This window comes from Macaca nemestrina, chromosome 1, assembly GCF_043159975.1.
Source record: "Macaca nemestrina isolate mMacNem1 chromosome 1, mMacNem.hap1, whole genome shotgun sequence".
In the NCBI taxonomy this organism is placed as follows: domain Eukaryota; kingdom Metazoa; phylum Chordata; class Mammalia; order Primates; family Cercopithecidae; genus Macaca; species Macaca nemestrina.
In genome coordinates, this window is record NC_092125.1 from 220,519,587 (window position 1) to 220,542,130 (window position 22,544).

At 43.6% G+C, this 22,544-nt stretch overlaps 1 protein-coding gene across 2 annotated transcripts in view; it reads right to left on the reverse strand.

Annotated features, from left to right (window-relative positions):
• LOC105473204 (kazrin, periplakin interacting protein) overlaps positions 1-22,544 on the reverse strand; it is a 1,227,585-nt gene that overhangs the window by 1,136,830 nt on the left and 68,211 nt on the right. The gene's annotated exons all lie outside the window — the stretch shown is intronic.

The following is a 22,544-nucleotide window of genomic DNA, read 5'->3' on the forward strand; positions in this document are numbered from 1 at the left end:
TTCTGGAACACTCGTTCTAGGAGCCTTTCACTGCTAGACATAAAGTCTGACTGCCCAGAGTCTGCCATGCTAGACAGACCACTCAGAAAGACAACATAGACAGAAAGATGCCAGTGATCCCAGCTACTCCAACTGTCAATCATCTGAGTCATCTCAGCCTAAGCTGCAGACGTGGAAGTGAAGAAGCCTTCAAGGTGAGCCAAGCTCCAGCTGCTGTCTGACTACAACCACATCAGAGATCCCAAGCCAGAATTTTGTCTGCTTGGTGTATCGATTACAAAAAGAATTATCGTACAATCTCTAGCCCTGATTGTTCGTGTATCTATTTCTCCTTTTAGTTATGTCTGCTTTTGCTTTATATATTTTGGGGCTATGTTAGTAAGGACACGCAAATTTATATTTGCTATATATACATATATATATGCTTTGAAAAGACCCTTTTATAAAATTTTCTCTTCATATTCAGTAATATTTTTTATCTTAAAGTCTACCTTGATATTACTATAACTATACCATTTTCTTTTGGTTAGTATTTTCGTGGTATATCTTTTTCTACTATTTTACTTTTAGCTTTTTAAATACGTTCACATTTAAGGTATATTTGTTGTAAACAATATATAGTTATATGTTTTAAAAATCTAGTCTGACAATATTTGCTGTTATTTGACTAGTATATTTATACTTAGCATAATTCTTAATGTATTGAAATGAAAACTACTTCTTCACTATTTGTTTTCTATTTGTTTTCTGTTTATTGTTCAATTTTTATTATGCTTTCATGCCTTATTTTGAATTACTCAAGTATTTTTTATTATTTCACTTTTCACCCTCCATTAGATTCTCATGTATATACTATTTCATTATTGTCTTAGCAGTTAACCTAGGGAGATTACAACATGCATGCTTGATTTATTAAAAATCTACCTAAATTAGGACATTGACACTTCTTGGACAATGCCAGAACCCTCTAACACTTTAAAGGCATTTATCGACTGTTGCCTTGTGTGGCTATTTTTATATGTATTTTAATTCTATGCATATTTTAAATCTACAAGGTATTGCTATTATTGTTCCAGTTGACAGATTTAAATTACATTTACCACTGCACATATTCTTTCTAATCCTTCCTGGATAACCATGCTTCCATCTAGAGGTCCTTTCCTTTTGACCTAAATATTCTTTTTAGTGCAGTTCAGTTTTTGTTTTCTGAAAGTATCTCTATCTTAATATTTTGAAGGATTTTTTTGCTGGATGTAGGATTATGTGTTGACATTTATTTTCTTTCAGTGACTTAAAGATGTCATTCTATTGTCACCTGGTTTTCATCATTTTGTTGAGAAATTAGCTATTGGTTTTATTGTTGCTTCTTTCAAGCTAACATACCTTTTTAATTTTTGATGCCTTGAGGTTTCCTTTTTGTATGTGATGGAGGTTTTGTTTTGCTTTCTAAGTTTTGTTTTAGTTTTGGGTTTTTTTCTCCCCTGAGGTTTGTGGTTTCTTGAATTTGGGGTTTGATGCCTTCAATGAGCATAAAAATTTTTTCAGTCAGTAATTTCTTCAAATTTTGCTTTTTTTTTTTCTTGAGACTGGATTTCACTCTGTCACCAAGGTTGGAGTATAGTGGCACAATCATGGCTAACGGCAGCCTCAACCTTCCAGACTCAAGAGGCCTCCCACCTCAGCCTCCCAAATCGTTGGGACCACAGGCATGGGCCACTATGCCTGGCAATTTTGTTTCTGTAAATACAGGGTCTTCCTATGTTGCCCAGGCTGGTCGTGAGCTCCTGGACTCAAGCAATCCTCCCACCTCAGCCCCCCAAAATGCTAGGATTATAGGCATGCCACCACATCAGCTCAAATTTTGCTTCTGCTGCATTAATTACATCCTCTCTTCTGGGATTCTGTCTATGCATATGTTTGACTTTTTCAACGCATCTTAACTGTCTCTTAGGCTCTTTTCAACATTTTTCCACTTTTTTTTTTAAAAAATCCGATTTTTCTAAAATTTGTCTTTTTTCTCTACACTTTCATCTGGATATTTTCACCTATCTTCCAGTATACTAATAGTCATATTTACTGGGTCTGATCTACTGTTAAACCTCTCTGTTGAATTAACTTATCTTTATTTTTAAGGTATAGCATTTTCATATAATTTGTGTGTGTGTGTGTGTGTGTATATATATGTATCTCTATATCCATCTACCTATATAGATATTCTGCTTTTTTAATGCAATTATTTATCTTATTTTATTTTCTTGAATAAGTGAACCATAGTTATTTTAAAGTCTGTGTCTGAAAATTTCAATATTGGGATCACCACAGATCTTTCTTCTTGTGATTTTCAGGTCTTATTTCCTAGCATGTGTGGTAATTTCTTAAATGCCCGACATGGTGAAGATGAAACCTACATAGGCTCTAGCTAACTGCCAAAATGTTTGCTTAGCTCTTTAGTCTTCTAGCAACTGCTTCACACTTCGTTTTCTGAGTCTTGCCCCACACATATGCAACTTAAGAATCCGACAGTTGCATCAAGGTGAAATTGTACAAAGAATCTTGAGGTTATTTTTCTGTAGTTTCCTCCTTTATAGGACACTGGCCCTTCAACTCTCAACTGTCTAGGCATCAACAAATTCTAACCTCTGTCTCCCCATGTTAGCAAGACTGCTATAAGATCCAGGCCACTTGTTTTTACTCAACCTCTATTTTTCCTTCCTGTGAATCAGCAATGCCCTGCAAAGAGAAACCAGAAGCAAAAGTGGGGTTGACATGAGTAAGATTTTCTTCTCTCCAAAATTTGGCCTCTCAAGTTCTGGTTAGTTTGGTTTCTCTTTGTCTTCAGGGAGCTTTATTTCCCTTCTCTTTGACATATCTTGTCTGATTTTACAATTGATCTCAGACAGAAAGAAGGCTTAGTCTATCTAAGCTATTTCAGCAGAACCAGAAGACCTACATGACTCCATTGAAAACTCAAAACAATCCTATGCAATAAGTAAAATTATCCTCATTTTACATATGAGAAACTAAGTCATAGGGGATTTAAATTATGTCACAAGAGAAACCACTGAAGTCACAGAACTAAGTTTTATTTCAAGTTTCATGTTCTTTCCAATGTACCACTGATACCTCACCAGTGGCATCAGATGGATAATATCTAGAACAAAAGAACCCAGTTGAAAAAACAAGAACAAAGAATGAATTCTCTGTGGACTAAGCTCTCTTCCTGCACAGGTAACGGTCTCTCTACCTCCTCTCTGATCCTCACCAACAGTGGAGAACCAACCTGTATTCAACAGAGGGAAATTGTTGAATAATTCATAAGACAGGAGGGTTCCCAGCTCAACTCAACCTCGGATGAATTGTCTCTATGGCCCTACCAAGATGAAGAAAAATATTTTCCTTGTGCAGTAAATGTGGTTCATGAAGAGGATTCATTAAGTAAGACGCTATTTAAACATATACATTTTTCTGACTAATACTGCACTTTTAAGGGAAGGTGATGCTTAATAGAGTAGAGATGCTTTAATCTCTCCTTATACTGACTTTCTAAATTAAAAAAATGCACAGCGCTGCCACTAGCATCTTAAGGAAGATAGGTGGATGCATCGATACACACTTCTTTTTAAGTGCCTGTTCTTAAAAAGACATCTGTTATTGACTGTAATAGCGTGAGTCATAACAAATGCATTTATATTCATGTAGATATAATCTGCACTTCCACAGGTGTTCCAGTGTAATGTACAATTGCCTAATGAACCCTTAAAATAAAATGCTGCCAATGAGAACTGAGTTTGCCTCTCCTATAAAGAAAATGAACTCCATCAGGCTGGCAAACAGGAACCTCAGCATCCTAGATATTTTTAATATGATGGCTTTCTTACTGCAGTTTCTGCAGGGAATAATATATAGGAAAACAATGTTTCTCTTTTGTGATTACATTACCATATGGAGTAATTTTTCTTGACAAGGAGGTCATTTCATCTGATGAGTTCTTGAACAGTGAAATGGAAGCTTGGTTCTATGACAGCAAAGGACAGATTGACTTAGTAAAACCGTTACATTACAGATTTTTATTAATCTATTTCCCATTTGCTCTCTTCGAAAATCAAAAGCATGGATGCATTTGGAAAGTCCATCAGAAAATATTAATAAAAATTAGACAGAATGGTCATTATTAGAAATGGAAAAATCATCTGAAAACGAAGATTCTAGAGGCCAACTTTAAGAACTCTCAAAAAGACATTATTTGGAAAGCAGAACAGATGGGGGATATTAATGGGAGAACCAGCCTCACAAGATAAACAGCCAAAATTTTAGAAAAATCACCCAGGCATCTGAATTCAAGGCAGGGTGCAATGGACTGAACAAAATTAATTGTCCTAGACACCAAAAACACAGAGGAAAAGTGGCCTAAATCTAGGAGAGACTTCCCAAGCACTCTGAGAAATGTTGCTTTACTTTTTCATCAGAACACCTTTCGGAAGCTGGGTTTACTGTGCATGTACTCATATTTATTCTTTTTTGATTCATTCATTCATTCAGCAAGCCTTGACTGACCCCATCAATGTGCCAGGACCACAAAAAAACATGATGACATGACTCGTGTTCCCAAGTAGTTCATGATCTGGTAGGGGAGACAACTGAGTCAATACTATCTGCCTGCTGGTGTGTTTTGTTTAAGGAAATGTATGGCTCATTCGTCCACTCATTCAATCAATATTTGATGAGTATCTACTCTGTTCTAAGTTTTTACTCAGCACTGGGGACTCAAGAGCATGTTTGGGTAGCTATAATTTAACAGACATATGATAAACTAATACCTAGATAAAACACAATTGTGTTTCAAGTTGCAAATTAGGCACATGCAGCTCTTTTCTGCTACACATGGTTGTAAGTGCAGAAGAAAGATTCGAGTCTCTGAAGCATCACCTCTCCGCCCAGTGATCTCTGAAGCTCCTTTCTCACTCAAAGATAGTCTTAGAATAAAGAGACATTTTTTATATGCTTGGTATGGGCTGTGATGAAGTAACCAAGTGTTCTGAACAGTGACCTTGATGTGCCTCACAATCAAAGGTCTCCCCAGGCCCCACTCCTGCCTTCTGAGTAATGACAGGAAGTGCCAAATTCGATCCAAATACATGTGGAGGCAGGGACGGCCAGCTGACTCAGCCACCACCCTGACACATGCTATGATCTGTCTTCCTACTGTAGGCTCTCAACGTAAAATCACTAAGAGCAGAGTCCCCATCTATTCTTATCACTCTACACCCAAAATCCAGCATAGTGCCTAGAACATGGAAAGTGATCAATAAATACATGTTAAATGAACAACTAGAAAACAATATAATTAGGGTAAGAAAAGTACTATAAAAATAAATAGATCATCAGATAGCAAAGTACACTGTGGGGAAAAGGCGGATATAAAAAAGAGTTAACAAAGCAGTCTTGAAGGTCTGCGTGAGACCACCAGGGTCTCTAAGGTTTACAAGGTTGGCCCTTGGCTGGTGTATTGGTTTTCTAGGGCTGCCATTACAAACTGCCACAAACTGGGTGGCTTAAAATAACAGAAATTGACTCCCACACAGTTCTGGAGGCTGGAAATCCCAAATCCAGCAGGACCTTCCTTCCTCAGGGAGCTCCAGGGGAGAAACTGTCCCTTGCTTCTTTCAGCTTTTGGTGACCCCAGGCACTCCTTGACCTGTGGCTGCAGCATTCCCATCTCAGCCACCATGGTCACACTGTCTTCTCCTCTTCTGTCAAATTGTTCCTTATATGGGATACTTGTCTCTTATGAGGACACTTGTCTCTTATGAGGAACACTTGTCATTGGATTTAGGTCCCACCCAGATAATCCAGGATGATGTCTTCATCCCAAGATCCTTAATTAATTATATCTGCAAAGACCCTTTTCCAAATAAGGTCACATTCACAGGTTCTGAGAATTCGATGTAGGCAGATCTTTAAAGGCACCATCTTTCAACTTACTACGGCTGGTATTTGCCAACTTACATCTTAAACAGTTCCCTACACTGATAGAAACTTTCCCTAAATGATAAGAGTGCCTCATTATGCCTAGACTGTACAATATGGTTTATTCTAAGCAGCTGCTTTTTCTTCTGGGTCTGGAGTTTTGGTACATGCTAGGCAGAGAAGGGCTATATAACCAGCCCCTAGTAAAAACCCTGGCAGTGAATCTCTTACAAACTTCCCTGCTCAGTAACATTTCACACACATTGTCACAATCCAGTGTTGGAGGATTGACACACATCCCATGTGACTCCCCTGGGGGAAGCTCCTGGAAGCTTGTGCCTGGTTTCCACCATACTTTGCCCCCATGCACTTCTTTCTTTGGCTGATTTTGCCTTGGATCCTCCTAGTCCTAGCTGTGAGTATGACGATATGCACAGTCTTAGGAATCCTCCTGGTGAACCAACAGACCTGTGGGTGGTCGTGGGGATACCTGATGCAGGGCACTACTTAATAAGTCACAAGGGAAGGCTCCTCGGAGGAGGTGGTATTTGAGCTGAGACCCAGGATGGAGATCACACAACCCATTTGTGATAGGGCTGGTGTTAAAGCTCAGTTTCCTCATCTGCAAAATGGGGATGTCACAAAGTCTCAGCAGAAGATACATGACACTCTCAAACTGGATTATTGGAGGAAAATGCATAAAGGGATTAGGCACAAAGGTGTGTGCAGGATTTAAGAAAACCAACATAGGATGATGCAGTACCTTGGGCTACAAACACTGGAAAGCTGGTAACACTGTAGGCCTGAAAGGCAAGTTGAGAGAGTTGTTACCTGAATCCAGAGAAGGCATTTGTATGAAGGGGATTGCCTGACCAGAGCCAGAAATCATGACAACCTGGTGAGAAGCAAGCCAGGTAAATATGTGTTCTGACCTCACTCTCTTCGGATTCTCTACTCTTCTGCCAGTAGTTTCAATTGGCTAAGCCCAACTAGACACCTGAGAGTAAGGAAGACAGCTAATGAGGTCCACAGGGGTCAGCCTTCTAGGGAATAAAGCAGGGTGAAGAAGGGCAGACAGTGGATTTAGAGGGTAAAGGGGGAAATATTCACCATAGTGGTGGTGATAGCCTCTACCTCCATGAGGTTGTTATAAAGGTTACATGGATAATACATGTCAAGGGAGAACTTAGTACATTGTCTGGAATAATGTGAATGCCAGATCACTGTTTTACACATGTTGATAATAAAGATGGAGAGGAAGAATATGAAGGGAAGGAGGAAAAGGATGAAGAGAAGAATAGGGAGAAGGAAGAAAAGAAGGAGGAGCGGTGGAGGGGAAATGAGAAGAAGAAAGAAGCCCCTTGAGAGCAAGAATATTTTTATTGCACCTAAAACAATTCCTGGCACGTGACAGACAATAAATATGTTAAATCACTGCATTATATAAGGGTCCTCATATCCAGATTCTAAACCCTGACTCAATACAGGGATTTGGTATTTGAGACACAGAATAACCGGTGGGAGTCCTTAGTCAAAACCTTAATTTTACAGATGTTAGCTGAAAGAAAATTACTTTCCCAAAGACACACAGTGAGTTCAAGCAAGAGCTGAGAGCAAGATCCAGACGTTCTGATTCCAGTCCAGTTCTCTTTAAATACAGCCAGTCTGCCTCCAGGGATGTCCATCTGATAACCCCACAATGTATCTAGCATCGAGGCTGAGAGATAGGTTGGTCCTCGCCTATCTCCAAAACTATCATAGTAAAAGGCTGGGGGTCTTCCTTCTGGGCTCACCAGCAACTTGTTAATCCTGGTGTTGTAGAAAGAATACAGACCCAATCATGGATCATAGAGCTCTGGATAATGTAGCTACCTGTCCTCTGGCAGCACAGAACACTGGCTGTTGGGCTCATAGCAACTGACAGACAGTGGAACTCCTTTCCACCCCACAAGAGGATCTGGGAGCATCCTCACATCTCTGTTTATTTTTAAAAAGTAGAGTGGCATTAACACATGGATGTTCATTAGTATTTTATTGGAGTCTTCTTCAAGGTTATTGGAGTCAAGTCAAGGTTGTTGACTGCTTTTTTCTTCTTAAATTGTATTACTTACTGAAATATTCTATTTCCCCTTTGCACATGCCTTTTCCACTCTGATTTAACACAAAACAATTCTCTATCTTGCCATGTGTTTGGAAGCCATGTGTATTAGTCCATTCACACATTTATATAAAGAAATGCCTGAGACTGGGAAATCAATAAAGAAAAGAGGTTTAACTGGCTCATGGTTCTGCAGGCTGTACAGGAAGCATGGCAGCATCAGCTTCTGGCGAGGCCTCAGGGAACTTATAATTATGGTGGAAGGCAAAGGGGAAAGAAGGCATCTCACATGGTGGAAGCAGGAGCAAGAGGGAAAGAGAGGAGGTGCTACACACTTTTAAACAACCAGATCTTACAAGAATTCATTATCATAAGGACAGTACCAAGGGAGATGGTGCTAAAGTATCTGTGAAGGACCCACACCCATGATCCAATAACCTTCCATCAGGCCCCACCTCCAGCACTGGGCATTACAATTTGACATGAGATTCTGGTGGAGACATAGATTCAAGCCATATCACCATGCTTTCTGAAATTCTTCCCAGATACACCAAAAAAAAAAAAAACTCACAAGATACTCAGTGGATATGCATCCCTTAAACTGGAGAAGCACACTGTGTTTTGTTCTGGCAACTAAGGCATGTGAATATGACGAGGAAAATGCATATTCAGGTCTACATTGAAGATGCATGCATATGAAACCATGAAATGTGGTAGATTGATTTTATTAGTGACCCCAATTATTGAACCTCCAATTCCATGCCCTTTGAGCTATAACTCTGTAGTCCACCCTACACATACACAGTCTGATTCTGATTCTTCACTCAGTCCTGTGACTTGCTATGGCATAAATGATGTTAGTAAACGTGAAGCAAGCAGAGATATCAAGATTATATAAACAGTTCCACTTGCTCTCTTTTACAATTAGCTTTGCTCATTGTTATAGATCTGTAAGGCCATAAGAACACATCCAAGTTAGGCTGGTGGAGAAATGTGAGAGCTATGTGGAGGAGAGCTGAGTTGTCCTTCCAGCCAAGGCCACCCTAAATCAGACATCAGCCAGCCAACTCCCAGACATGTAAAGAGTCTAGCACAGAGCAGAAGAACCTCCCTGCTGAGCACAGCCTAAATCACCCACCCAAAGCAAGCTGAGTGACAGACACAGAGTTTTGGGTGGTTTGGGGCAGTAGATAATTGATACACAAAATATGTCACTCTCATTTTCAGTTCTCATTAAAACCATCAGAATAAAAAAATCTTTATGCCTGAAGGTCTTTTCTTCATTATTGAGTATTTTGATTGGCTTAGACAAAATCCACAACTCCAGGAAAGAGCTGAAATGGCATATTTTAGACAAAGATTAACAGCACAAGGTTTGGAGCCCATGCCAGTAAATCAGAATAGAAGTATGAACCAGACAAAGCCCATTTCCAAAGAAAGTCATTGTTAAGAATAGGCATTGGCTCTGGAAAAAGAGATGTTTTGACATTTTGGTCAAGAAAAATAGAATTCTCTTAAAAGAGAATTATCTTAAGAGATCAAATCCTCTACCCCCCTGCCTTTGAGCAGAATCACATATGATCTATCACAGGTAGATAGTATCAGAGGCTTGCATGGTGCCAAGCCCACCTTTTTCATTATTAATGAGTGAACATTTGGGAATCGGACACTCAGCATTCAAACTCCAACTCTTCCATGGCCAGGCTGTATGATCACAGATATGTGCTATATGATCATATACATGCTTCTGATCCTAAGTCTCCTCACCTGTAAAATGAGAATAAGAGCATATCTTTCCAGAGTTGTCATAAAATTAAAGTACAGATGGGCTCAGCACAGTTCTTAGCACATGGTGCACCCTCAATAAATGTGAGCTATTATCAGTCCGTGTCAGCACTTTTTGCTAATATTTAGTGCCTTAATCATTCACTGACAGATATCACTTTCTGCCATCAGAAGAGAGGCTGAGAACAGATGGTATTTGGAATATTCCTTTTACTTAAAAACCAAGAATATACTTGTTTGACCTTTCAGCCTCTTTTTTCTAGATTAGATATTCCTGGAGTCTAAGATATGAGTGACGAAGATACAGGAATTATAATGCATTTAGTAGAATGGAAATAGCATGAATTTGGGCATCAAATAAACCAAGGTTTGCATTTGTTTTTTGCATTCACCAGCCCTGTGCCTTTAGCAAACTACTTAACTACTCTCAGCTTTGGCTGCTGCTTCTATAAAATGGCCAGTGCCCACCTCACAGAATCAGTTTAAGAATCAATAATGTTTAGCTGTTACAGGTCTCTATAGTTGAATTCAAAAGAAAATGCAATCTGAAATTCTCAAATCACACATGGAGCCTACCTGAAAATAATTATCTGTGGTGTGTGCTGGGCACACATCCTAGTCATTTTCTATCCAAGTGAAGACTGGTGTCGCATGGAACCTCATCCAGGTAGCATCTGAGCCATGAATGATGCAAAGGACTGAGGGCCACAAAGAGCTGGGGAAAGGGCACTCCAAGCAGAAGGAACAGCCAGTGCAAGAAATGCAAGGTAGGAGCAGGCTTCATCGCCCAACAAGCAAGCTGGTGTAGCTGAAGCAGAGTGACCAGGGAAAAGAGTAGTGTAAGAGGGTCATTGCCTTCTGAGGACTGCGATAGAGAATCTGTTCCATGCCTGTCACTTAGCTTCTAGTGGTTTGCTGGTAATGGTTGGCATTCCTTGGCTTGTAAAGGCATCATCCTAAAGTCTGCCTCCATCTTCATTTGGTTTTCTCCCTGTCAGCATGTGCATGTCTGTGTCCAAATCTCCCCCAATTGTAAGGACTTATTGAATTAAGAGCCCACACTACTCCAGTATGATCTCATTTTAACTTAACTAATGACATCTGCAATGACCCTATTTCCAAATAAATTTGCACTCTGATGTACTGGGGACTACTACTTTAACATATGAATTTTTCAGGGACATAATTTAACCCATAACATCCCCCAGCTAGAATATAAACCTCATGAGGGCAGAAACTTGTTTTTGGTTTACTGCCATATCTCAAGTATTTAGAAGACTCCTCAGCACATGGCATATACTGAATGAATACCTGCTGAATAAATGAATGAACAGAGAAAATTGGTGAAGAATCATCCGTACAGGTACAAATAAAGTGTCTCATTTTAGACTGGATAAGTTGAGATACTTATTAGAAGCTCAAGTAGAGATGTCAAGTAGGCAACTGAATATGGAATCTTAGCAAGCAAGTCACAGCTGTACTTGTAGATTTGGGAGTCATCAGCAAGTGCGTGGCATTTAAAGACATGAGACTGGATGGGATCAACTAGAGAGACAGCATGTAGAGTAGATGTTCAAATGGAAGAAGAGGGGGGCCAGCAAAGGATACTGAGAAGTGGTGAGCATGGCTAGGAAAAAAGAAAACAAAATAGACAATCCACTGTGTTATAAGCTAGGAGAATAAAGGATTTCAAAGAGGTCTAGGTCTAATGCTGCTGAAAGGTCACGTGAAAGGACTGACCACAGAATTTGGCAAAGAAAGGCCTTGCTGTCCTCCACAGTAGGGTCAAAACCCAACCAGAAGTGACTGAAGACAGAATGGACAATGAGGAAGTAGACAGGAAGTGTAGACCCATCATGTGAGGAATTTTGCAGGGAAGGAGTAAGAGGGCAATAGCAGATTGAGTCAAAGTCAGATTCTTAGCAGCTGGAGTTAAAGGTGGGTTGAGTAGCTGCCCATGGCTTCAAGCCCATTTTGCCTGTCAGGGATCCACAGTAAAAGCTCCAAGGCACTGTTCTGTCTGGACCTTCTCACAAACCTAGGAGGTCTGTCCCCCAGATCAGGAAAGTCACAGGTTATTTGCTAGAAAGTACCCTGATTTAAATCACCCTTTCAGTTGGTCTCAGTTCCCTCAGTGGTGGCCTTGCAGATGTCCTAAGAAGTGAATCTGAAGTCCCAGGGTGCCCTAAAGGATCTCAGCTTCTGGCTGCCTGAGCTGCAAGCCTGCAGGACCAAGGGCTTCCCAGTACCAGGAGCCACCCAGGAACCATTTACAAACTCAGCTCTCAAACTAGCCACTTCCTCCCCCAAGAAAGCAGTGGGAAACGAGCACCCTGGGGTGATGGCACTGGGGAACAGGAGGAGGTCCCTAGAGACCAAGAGAGAGGCACTGATCACTCTGTGGTTTCCATGGTTTCTGTCCCCACTGCAGCTGCAAAGAGGCAGGAGCTCCAATGCCAGGGTTGCTGCCCAACTGTGTTGGGGCCACCTGGGAGAGACGCCATGCCAGCCTTTGCAGGTGCAGGGCCCCACTGCATCCGTTCTTGGCAGCTGAGAGCAGATCCGGCCCCGGCCGGTGAAGCCCCACTCCGGTCTTATGAAAATGAGAACTGGGATCCGAACTAGGATCTTAAGGCTTGGCGGGCTGGGTGAGCCACACTTCACTCGCCTGCCCCAGTCTCCACCCACGGAATGTATGAAGGCACTTCTCCTGCTCTGTCGCAGCCAGTCCCAACAACCAGCCCAGAGGCGATGCGCTGTCATTGGCTCCATTCAGATGGGGAGAGTGAGGCTTGGGGAGGGAAGTGCAGTAGTCACCAGTCCTCAGTGGTGAAGGCAGAACTTGACTGGGACAGTCTGACCCCTAGGCCTCTGCATTACCCCCAGGCCACACTGTCTGCATGCCTACATGGCTGGATGGTGGCCACCAGTGATTCCCAAAGGGTCACCTCAGTGTATTATTGGGTGACCCTGGGGAAGTGTGGGGAGACTCCAAAGGCTCGCTGAAGTAATCCTTCTCAATCGGTCCTTCAGTCTCCAGCTCTGGAAGACCTGCATTCCTCGCAGGGTAGGCAAGAGTGGGCACCTTCTTGATTAATGCACTCTTAAGTCAGTCCACACACGCTTGTCCAACACCTAGTCAGCCAACCACAGTTAGGTAAGACATCAGCGCTGAGGAAAGCAAACTACCAGGTACCTTCTGTGCTATTTTTACAACTTCCTGAGAGTTTAATGACTGCAAAATAAAAAGCTTCGAAAAAAATAACTTTAATTTGTACTGCATCCCATCTAAGGTGCTACAGAAAATAAAACAGTAAGTCAGTCCTGACTCCTGCCTTTAAGAAGTTTAAAGTCTAGCTGGGCTGAGGGGTGGGGCGGGACCAGTTATACAGACACAGTAGAACACTGTGATTTAAGACATACATAGTGTGGACCAGTGCTGTCCAACAGTACTATGTGGTAAACCATATATGTAATTGTTAATTTTCTGATAGTGCATTTAAAAAAGTAAAAAGAAAAAGGTCAAATGAATTTCAGCAACCTTTATTTTATGTAATATGCCAAAAAACAACCATGTCAACAAGTAACCAATATAAAAAATTATTAAAAATTCCTAATGCCATATATTATACTGTGTTTCATTCTAATGCTTTGAAATCCCACGTCTATTTTACACTTACAGCACATCTCAACTCAGATAGCCACACTTGCAGCGCCCAAAAGCCAGCCTCCTGTGGCCAGGGGGCTACCGTGGTAGACATCAAGAGCCTACACTGGGTCCTCCTGAGTTCAGATCCTGGCATCACCACTCCCCAGCCGTGTGGCCCCAGAGATGTCAGGTCACCACTCTAAGCCAGGGTTTCCTTGTCAGTGACCCTGTCCATACCATGGAGTCCTTCCAAGGATAGTGAGATCAGTTTCACACATCAAGACCGCAGGACCCCACCCCCAGAAAGTGCTGTGAGGACCTGCTGCCGCCACGGTAAAGACAGGTCAGAGCCAGGGCTGAGAAGCTGTTCAAGCAAAGAGCTCTGGGGTCCAAAAGGCAGGGGTCCCCACTTGCCCTCCCATTGTCCCTGAAAGGTGGTCTTCCTTGCCTCCTATCGCTATTGCTGTTGCCATTTTCCTGTCTGGTCCCTGAGTAGCCTCTCACTCAGGTGTGTTGAGGGAGTAGGACGGAGGGAAGGAAGAGGAGAGAGAGAAGGAAGAGGAGGCAGGGAGAGAAAGCAGGAGGAAGGGGAGAGATATAGGTAGGGCTTGAGGAATGGAAGGAGCAGCAAAGGCTTAGGAAACCTCAGGCCCGCCTCGGTGTTAAGAGTCTGATGAGAAAGAAGGACCTGGAGAGCCGCCTGGACTGTGCTGCGCCCTCCCCCTGCTTTTTGCTGTACTCTGCCTCCCCCTCCTGGGCTCCATCTCCAATAACCGTGTAAATCAGGGGGGACCCAGCCCTTCTTGCAGGAGGATGTTCAGCTTGGCAGGAAACCAGCTGGAATCACGAACCCTGGAGGGCTCATGAGATCTTCCTAATTCAGACGGAAACAGTTTACATTCAGGTGACGACATGCAAACAATATAATTCAATCGGATAGACTCACCGGTTATGAGAAGACACTAGACTTTGCCCTGTGGAAATAGAGATAATTAAGACGCAGCTCCAGCCCTCCTTAACCTCACAGCAGAAGTCACAGCGGAGTGAATTCATTCCATGCACCTGTGCACTGGGCATGATGCTGAGAGCTGGGAATACCGGGCTGCGGATGTATTTATTTCCCTGACTCAGGAAGCTCCCAGTCTTGCTGGGAAATAGCAATGCGAATAAATACTCAAGTTGCAAGGTGGTAAGTGCCGCACTGGCAGGTCCAAAATATCAGGAAGCGATTCCTTCTGACATAATAATTACTAAAAGCACCCACCTTAACAAAACACCACCACCCCCTTTCCATTGCTGAACATCTGTCATATCCTGAGCACCGAGCTACACACTTGGCATCGGCATTTTATTCAAGCCTCAAAACAGCCCTAGAATGTGATGTCCCTCAGCATCTAGGGGAAGGTGCTGTCAATTTCCCAGGGCCTGTGTCACCATCTCCTCCCCAAGAGCCTCCCATCAGGTCCCCCTGCTTAGACCCTTGCCCCCTACTATCTAGTCTCAACACAGAACTTGAAATCATCTTTTAAAAATGCAAGTTAGGTCCTGACCTCCTGCCCAAAGCCCTCTAGCACCCACCCCTCCATGTCACTCAGGGTAGAAGGCAGAGTCCCTGCCATAACCTGTATTCATCAGGTGGCCTCTCTGTCCTCCCCCTGCTGCTCTCACTCTGCTCTCCAGCCTCACTCTCCCACTCTGTCTGGAATGTCCCAGGTGCGTTCCTGCCCCAGGGCCTTTGCTATAGCCATGCCCTCTGTCTGGCACCCTCTTATCTACACCACTTGCCTCACCAGCTCCCTCATCTGCTTCAAATCTGTGTCCAACTGTAAATTTCTCACTCAGGGAGAGCTTTCCTTGCCAGCCTGTTGAATGCTGCGACCTGCAACCTTCTCACTGTGGTAGACTGACTGCAAGAGTAACCACAATTATCGCCCCTCACTTTCCATCCCATGGCCACACCTTTTGCTATGTAAACTTTTTAGCTCCTTCCTTCAAGAGCTGGCTGGCTTTGACTTGCTTTGGCTGACAGAATGCAGCAAAAGGGATGGGATGCCTCCCGGTCGAGGCCTCGAGAAGGCTGGGATGCTTCCCTCTCTCAGAACCCTGCTTCCACCATGCGAGCAAGCCTGGCTGGCCTGCTGGAGCATGAGAGACTATGTTTAACACAAAAGAGTTGTCCTGAGGCCATCCTAGACCAACCAGTGACCACAGATGCATGAATGAGCACAGTCCAGACGAGCCATGACCAGAACTGTCCAGCTGAACCCAGCCGATTGCAGACTCACAGAACTACAGAACTAGGGGCTACATAAGCAGCTGTTGTTTTAAGCCATCAGGTTATGTGACTGTTACACAGCAGCAGCTGACTGATTTACCTGCCCGAGTACCATCAACCACCTTCTACTGCTTTCCTTTCTTCTTTTTTTTCCACAGCACTTATTAGCTTCTAACACACTATAAAATACACTTATTTGATGTTAAACACCATTGTTTATTTCTATCTCCCCCATCAAGACTATACAGAATTATAGTATCCCCTCCAGGGAATACATATGTTTTGTTCACTGATGCATACAGAAGTGCCTAGGATATGGCATATAGTAGATGCTCAATTAATAATTTTTAAGGCAACTTTTAAAAATTGATGAAGAGTGTTAACAACCCCTACCACCATTATTTGAGCACTTGCAAATGGCAGACATTGTGCCAAGCTCTGTGATCAATCAGCCTATTTAACTCTCACAACAGCATTAGGAGGTAGGTACTCTTATCCCGTTTTACTGATGACACAGCTAAGACTCGGAGATTTAAGTAACCAGATAACATAGCTGGCAACTGGCAGAAGTACGATTAAAAACGCAGGTATGATGTCTAACTCCAAAGCCTATTATGACATCCAGTATACTGTCCTGTCATCCACTAGCCCTACACACACGCATACACACACACACACACACACACACACACACACACACACAGCCCAGAGCAGGAACATTTAACCCTTTAAAGGAGCACAGAAGGAGATGGAGTTTTGTTTTGTTTTGTTTTCATGGAGGAGATGATGGTTGAGCCAGGCTTTGATACATGAATAGAATTTTAAGGGAGATAAGAAGTGATTGTTACTTACTTAGAAAATTCTATAATTGCCTGGATGATAGATTAATTCATAAAGGAGCCAGAGGAACAGTAATTAAAGCATCATCTAACACCAAATGCCCAGTGTATAAAAGACGCTGTCTTCTTAGGTTTGAAGGGGTTGTGGTCCATTTGGAGTCACCACCCATGTGAGGAACTAAGGACACAGCCAGCAACATAGCTGGAGGATTTGGATCCAACAAGTACTTCTGCAGTGCCCACTACAGTCCCCAAATGGAGCTGAATGTTCTAGAAAATAAAGGAAAAATAGAAAATGAAAAATTCATACTTTCCCTTAACCTGCCTCCCTCACTCACTTCCAACTTCTGATGTTTCTAAATCAGGTTGTTTCTCTCTTGAAAATAGCCCTCAGCCTGCTTTAGATGGTCCACAAAATCTCCCATCTCCTTGACTCTCCAACCCCTCCTTCCCCACTGCCCACCACCACAGACATTAGAGAGATTTTTTAAACACAGGTAGTATCATATATTCCTTCCTATCATATCCCTTTATTATCTTGCTGACACCAAGATAAAGTTCCAGCTTCCTATAATGACACGCATGTCCCTGCAAACTGGCCCCAATTCGTCCCTTTAGCTTCTCCAAGACTTCTCCTTCACCAGAACACCCCCAAATCCTCCATTCACCACAGCTTCAGACAAGCTGTCCTGACCCCCTAAAACTCTCTTCCCTACTTCTCTACACCTCAGTTTTCTCATCTAGAACATGGTAGGATAAGCCAGGCACATAGGCTCACGTCTGTAATCCCAGCACTTTGGGAGGCCAAGGCAGGTGGATCACAAGGAGGTCGGGAGTTCAAGACCAGCCTGGCCAACATGGTGAAGCTCTGTCTCTACTAAAAATACAAAAATTAGCCGGACATGGTGACTCACTCCTGTAATCCAAGCTACGTGGGAGGCTGAGGCAGGAGAATCACTTGAACCTGGGAGACACAGGTTGCAGTGAACCAAGATCGCACCACTGCACTCCAGCCTGGGTGACAGAGTAAGACTCCATCTCAAAAAAAAAGAAAAAGAAAATGGGTAGGATAATGCCTATCACCCAGGGTTGTTGGAAAAGTAAACAAGAAATAATGCAAGTGAGAGCCTCTGAGGATGCCTGGCTCCAGAGAGCCTCACGTGGTGCCAGGGCACCTGAGTCAGGAGCTCACCTCCATCACCCCTCCACTGTGTGGACAAAGTCACTCAGCATTCTGAGAAGGTGTTGCCTTCACACTCAAGGCCAAAATCCGTCCTGACAGAGATAGGGACAAGGCATTGTTAAGGTCCCATGTGACAGTCACCTCCCCTAACTCTCTGGCCTCACCTCCTGCTCCACCCCGACCCCCCTACTGCACCTGTAGCCACATCTGCCTCCTCGCTGTCCCTCAAGCACCCACCCCGGGGCCTTTCAGGCTGTTACCACAGCTCAGAATGTTCTTCCCAGATATCCACACAGCTCACTTCCCTACATCCACTTCTCCAAGTGTGAAGCACAACAGGACCAAGAGGACAAATGTTCGTTCCTGCATGGCCAACAGTCCAGCCAGGAACAAGCATCGAGGATCTATGCTGAGGTGAGAAGGATGCATGGGAGCTCACACAGTGAGAAGGATAGAGGAAATGATCTCAGGCAAAGGGAACAAGTGCAAAGACCCTGAGGGTGCAAGACGGCAGGGCCATGTTCAAGTAGAATCAGAGGGATGGACTGCCAATCAGTTCTGACATTCACATTCAACATGACCTTACTGTACTGAAGCATTTCCAAGTGTGCTGGGGACAGAGGCTAAAGAGAATTAGACGTGGATCCTGGCTGCTATTCCTCCCTCCCAATTTTCAGTCTGCCCCAGAGAATCTCAAGGTGAGGTCGGGTACGGTTCTTGTCTGAGTCCCTGTGGGCTACTATAACAAAGTAGTAGATAATTGTGACTTCAATGTCACCCTGAGTGACTGCCTCTAGAATTGTTGACGTTCAAACATAAAAACACCTACTTGTACCACTGCATGTATTAACTTCTGGGTAATTTCAGTGGAGAAAGAGACAGAGAGAAAGGAAGCAAATCAACTGCATCCCTACAAGGCACCTTGAGTCTTCATTAAATATCATCAAGGCGTCCCAGCCCAGCCCACACAAAATGACTCCCAGCCACCACTCCACTCCCGACCCTCTTACTGCAGCTTTACTTTTCTCTGTGACATTTATGATCACCTGTTTATGGTCTAGTCTCTCCTCACTAGAATGAAAACATCATGAGGTGAGGAATTTGTACATGGGCATGTGTGTGTGCACGTGTGTCTGGCTGGCTGTTTTGGTTTATGGTTTATTCTTCGAGTTCACTAGAAATCAAGTTCCTTTTGTTCAACACACACAGACTCCACACACACACGAACCCCAGGAATGAAATCATTATGCTAAATTATAAGTTGGAAGAAGAGGGTGGGGGCAGGAGAGGGAAAAGGGAGGTGGGGAAAAAGGGGCTCTGCCCCTAATCTAGGGGAGAAGGAATGCAGGAATGTTGCCTCTTTTCTTTTCTGTTTTCTTCTCAGCACCTAGGATGTGCCTGGCATGTAGTAGGTGCTCAATAAATATTTGATAACATGAATGAATAACTGTCCCCTTCTCAGTCAGGGACACAGTGCCTGCAAAAGGTGTAACCAACTGAACCTGGATGACAGAGCCATGCAGCCCCCTGTTCTGAAGCCCCAGGAGAGGGGAGCTGGATGGAGCTGAGGCCAGAGTTTTCCAAAGGCCTGGACAGAACACAGGAGCACAGACTTCCAGCAGCCCCAAACCACTGACCAAGCCCTGACAGCCCGCCTTTGGAAACTTATCCTTCCTCGTGTCCTGGGAGACACCAGCCCAGGTAGGACCCAGATGAGGCCTTAGCAAATAAAAGCCGATTTGGGAAATCATCCTGAGCTTTAGTCTCCCGGAGTCAATGTGATGCATTCATGCCATTCATGCTTTAACCACAAGAGGTCACTGTGGCTGCACGTAACATTCCAGGGTGGTCCTGGTTAGGTGTGAGTTTGTGGTTCTGATTTCACCTTCATCTCCGTGGCTCAGCAAGTGGGAAAACGGCACCTTTCAAGAACAACTCTGGGACTAGTGCTGGCATTACTAGAACGTGCATGACTTAAGGTATGTCCTTATAAAAGTCATAGATACAATCAAAAGATGGGTTCTAAAGTTGGGCTATCTGGGTTAGAATCCCAGTTCTGCCTCCCGTGTGATGCTGGGCAAAGCTCTTTGCCTCAGTTTCCCCTTCTGCCAAATGGGATAATGATAGTGCCCCTCCTGTTGGGATCTTGTGAGGACTAAATGAGTAATGCACACAGAACTTTTAGAACAACGCTTGGCATATACTCAAGAATTGTAGAAGTGAATTATTACTGCTTTTCCTCCATATGGCTAAACATGATTTTAATGATAAATTCCATGATTATTTTATGAATGGCTTTTTCCCCATTAGACTGTAGCCTCTGTGAAGGCAGGGATGGGGTTTACATGTTTTTTAGACTTCTCATTATGAAAAATTTCAAATATACATGAAAATAGAAGGAATAGTCTGTATCTGTTTCTGTTCATCATTGCCTCCTTCCCCAGCTCCAAATGCAGTGCCTACTGCACTGCAGCCCTTCGACAGTGATTTTCTAATGGCCATTTATGAAGTACTATTTATAAGCCAGGGACGGTGCTGGGCAGCAAGTCTAACAGAGTGAATCAGACCCAGGCCCTGTGCACAAGGAGCTCACAAGCTAATGAGAAGGGCTGCCTTAATTTGGTAATTTCCCAGGGTGGAGGTAAAGAAATTGAGGGTGTGATGCGGACATCTAACCTGGTCAGCTGAGGTTTCCTGAAAGAAGCATCTATGATTTATACTGATAACTGAAGGATGCATAGGAGCTCACGTGGTGAGAAGGATAGGGGAAACGATCCCACACAGAGGGAACAAGTGCAAACGCCCTGAGGGTGTGAGAGGGCAGAGCCACGCTCAAATAGGATCAGACGGATGGACTGCCAATCAATTCTGACATTCACATTCAATATGACCTTACTCTATTGAAGCATTTCTGAGTGTGCTGGGGACTGAGGATAAAGAGAATCAGACGTGGATCCTGGCTGCTAATTCCTCCCTGCCAACTTACAGTCCATCCCAGAGCATCTCAAGGAGAGGCCAGGTATGGTCCTTGTCTGAGTTCCTGTGAGCTACTATAATAAAGATTCCATACACTGGGTAGCTTATAAACAACAGTTCTGGAGGCTGGGAAGTCTAAGATCAAGGTGCTGGCAGATTTGGTTTTGGTAACGACTGTCCTCTGACTCATAGAAGTGTTTCTCGGCTACATGCTCACCTGGGGGAAAGGGCTAGCTGGCTCTCTGGGGTCTCTTCTGCAAGGGCACTAATTCCTGATCACCTCCCAGGGGCTTCTAGAGGGATCACTTGGGAGGTACCTGCAATCACCTGGACATGGTGGAATCAGGGGTTAGATTCATCACGGCGGGAGTGAAAATGGAAAGAAAGACTGTGGCTGGGCCTAGACCACAGGCAAGATCGACAGGGCAGATGGTAACCAGGATGGGTGGGATGGACGCTCACACTTGGCTTTTCTCAGCTCTGGTCAGACCTCATCAGTCTAGTAGAGCCTAAAATTCTTACCAAGGACCTGAGCAGCCTGGCCCCTGCATTTCTTATCTCTGCCTCCAATTCACTTCCACTCCCTCCTTTGCGCCAGCCACATTGGTCTCCTCTGTGTTCTGAAATCTACCATGCGCTTTGGCTCTTCCGGGTCTGCCTCCCATAGATTTATCTATCTGCCCACAGGTCCTTGTCACCACCAGTTCTCCCAGGCTGGATGATTCCTACCCAATTCCCCAGTCTCTGCTTAAATATGACTCCAGAGGAGCCTTCCCTGACCCGCCCTTCAAATTAGTTTCTCCCCCAATATGTTAATTTTTAATTTTTAGTGAAGTGGAATTAAGGAAAAGTACAAGGCTAAATTTTTTTAAGAATTAGCAATATTCTTAATATTGGAATATCTATGTGTGCATAGTTACATAGATGGAATATCTATGTGTGCATAGTTACAATAACTTCTGTCTTCCCCATTCCACGATAAGCTCTGGGTGCACACATCACAGTTTTGATGTTCCCTGTTGTGTACCTAATGCCTGAGCAATGCCTAGCACATGGTGAATGCTTAATAAATATATGAATGAACGAATGAGGTGACTGTTCATGCACATGCCTATTCAATAACCTGAACTACTATCACATTCCCATCCTTGAATGTCCAGCACTGAACGTCCCTGTTCCCTGGATGCCCTCATCACTGTCATCATCATACTTCTGCTGGTAGTAGCCACACCTGTCCTATTAGAAACAAAGTGCTGTGGTTTGGATGTTTGTCTCATGTTGAGACATGTTCTAAGTCCTGTTCTAAGACTCATGTTCTAAGTCTCATGTTGAAATGTGGTCTCCAAATTTGAGATGGGGCCTAATGAGAGGTGTTTGTGTCATGGGGTGGCTATTTCATGAATAGAGTAATGCCATCCCCTAGAGTTTGAGATCTCACTGTCTCACTCACTGGTTCCAGTGCGAGTTTATTGTTAAAAAGTGCCTCACATCTCACCCATCCCCACCTTGCTTCCTCTCTCACCAGGCAATCTCTGCGCACCTGGCTCCCCTTTGCCTTCTGCCATGATTAGAAGCAGCCTGAGGCCCTCACCAGATGCAGACGCCCAATCCTGAACTTTCCAACCACCAGAATTTGAGAGTCAAATAATTTTTTCTATGCAAATTACCCAGCCTCACATATTCCCTTACAGCAACACTAAATGGACTAAAACACGGGGGTACCCAACCCAAACCCATCCCCAAGTCACTCCATGTCTCATCACCCTCTTATT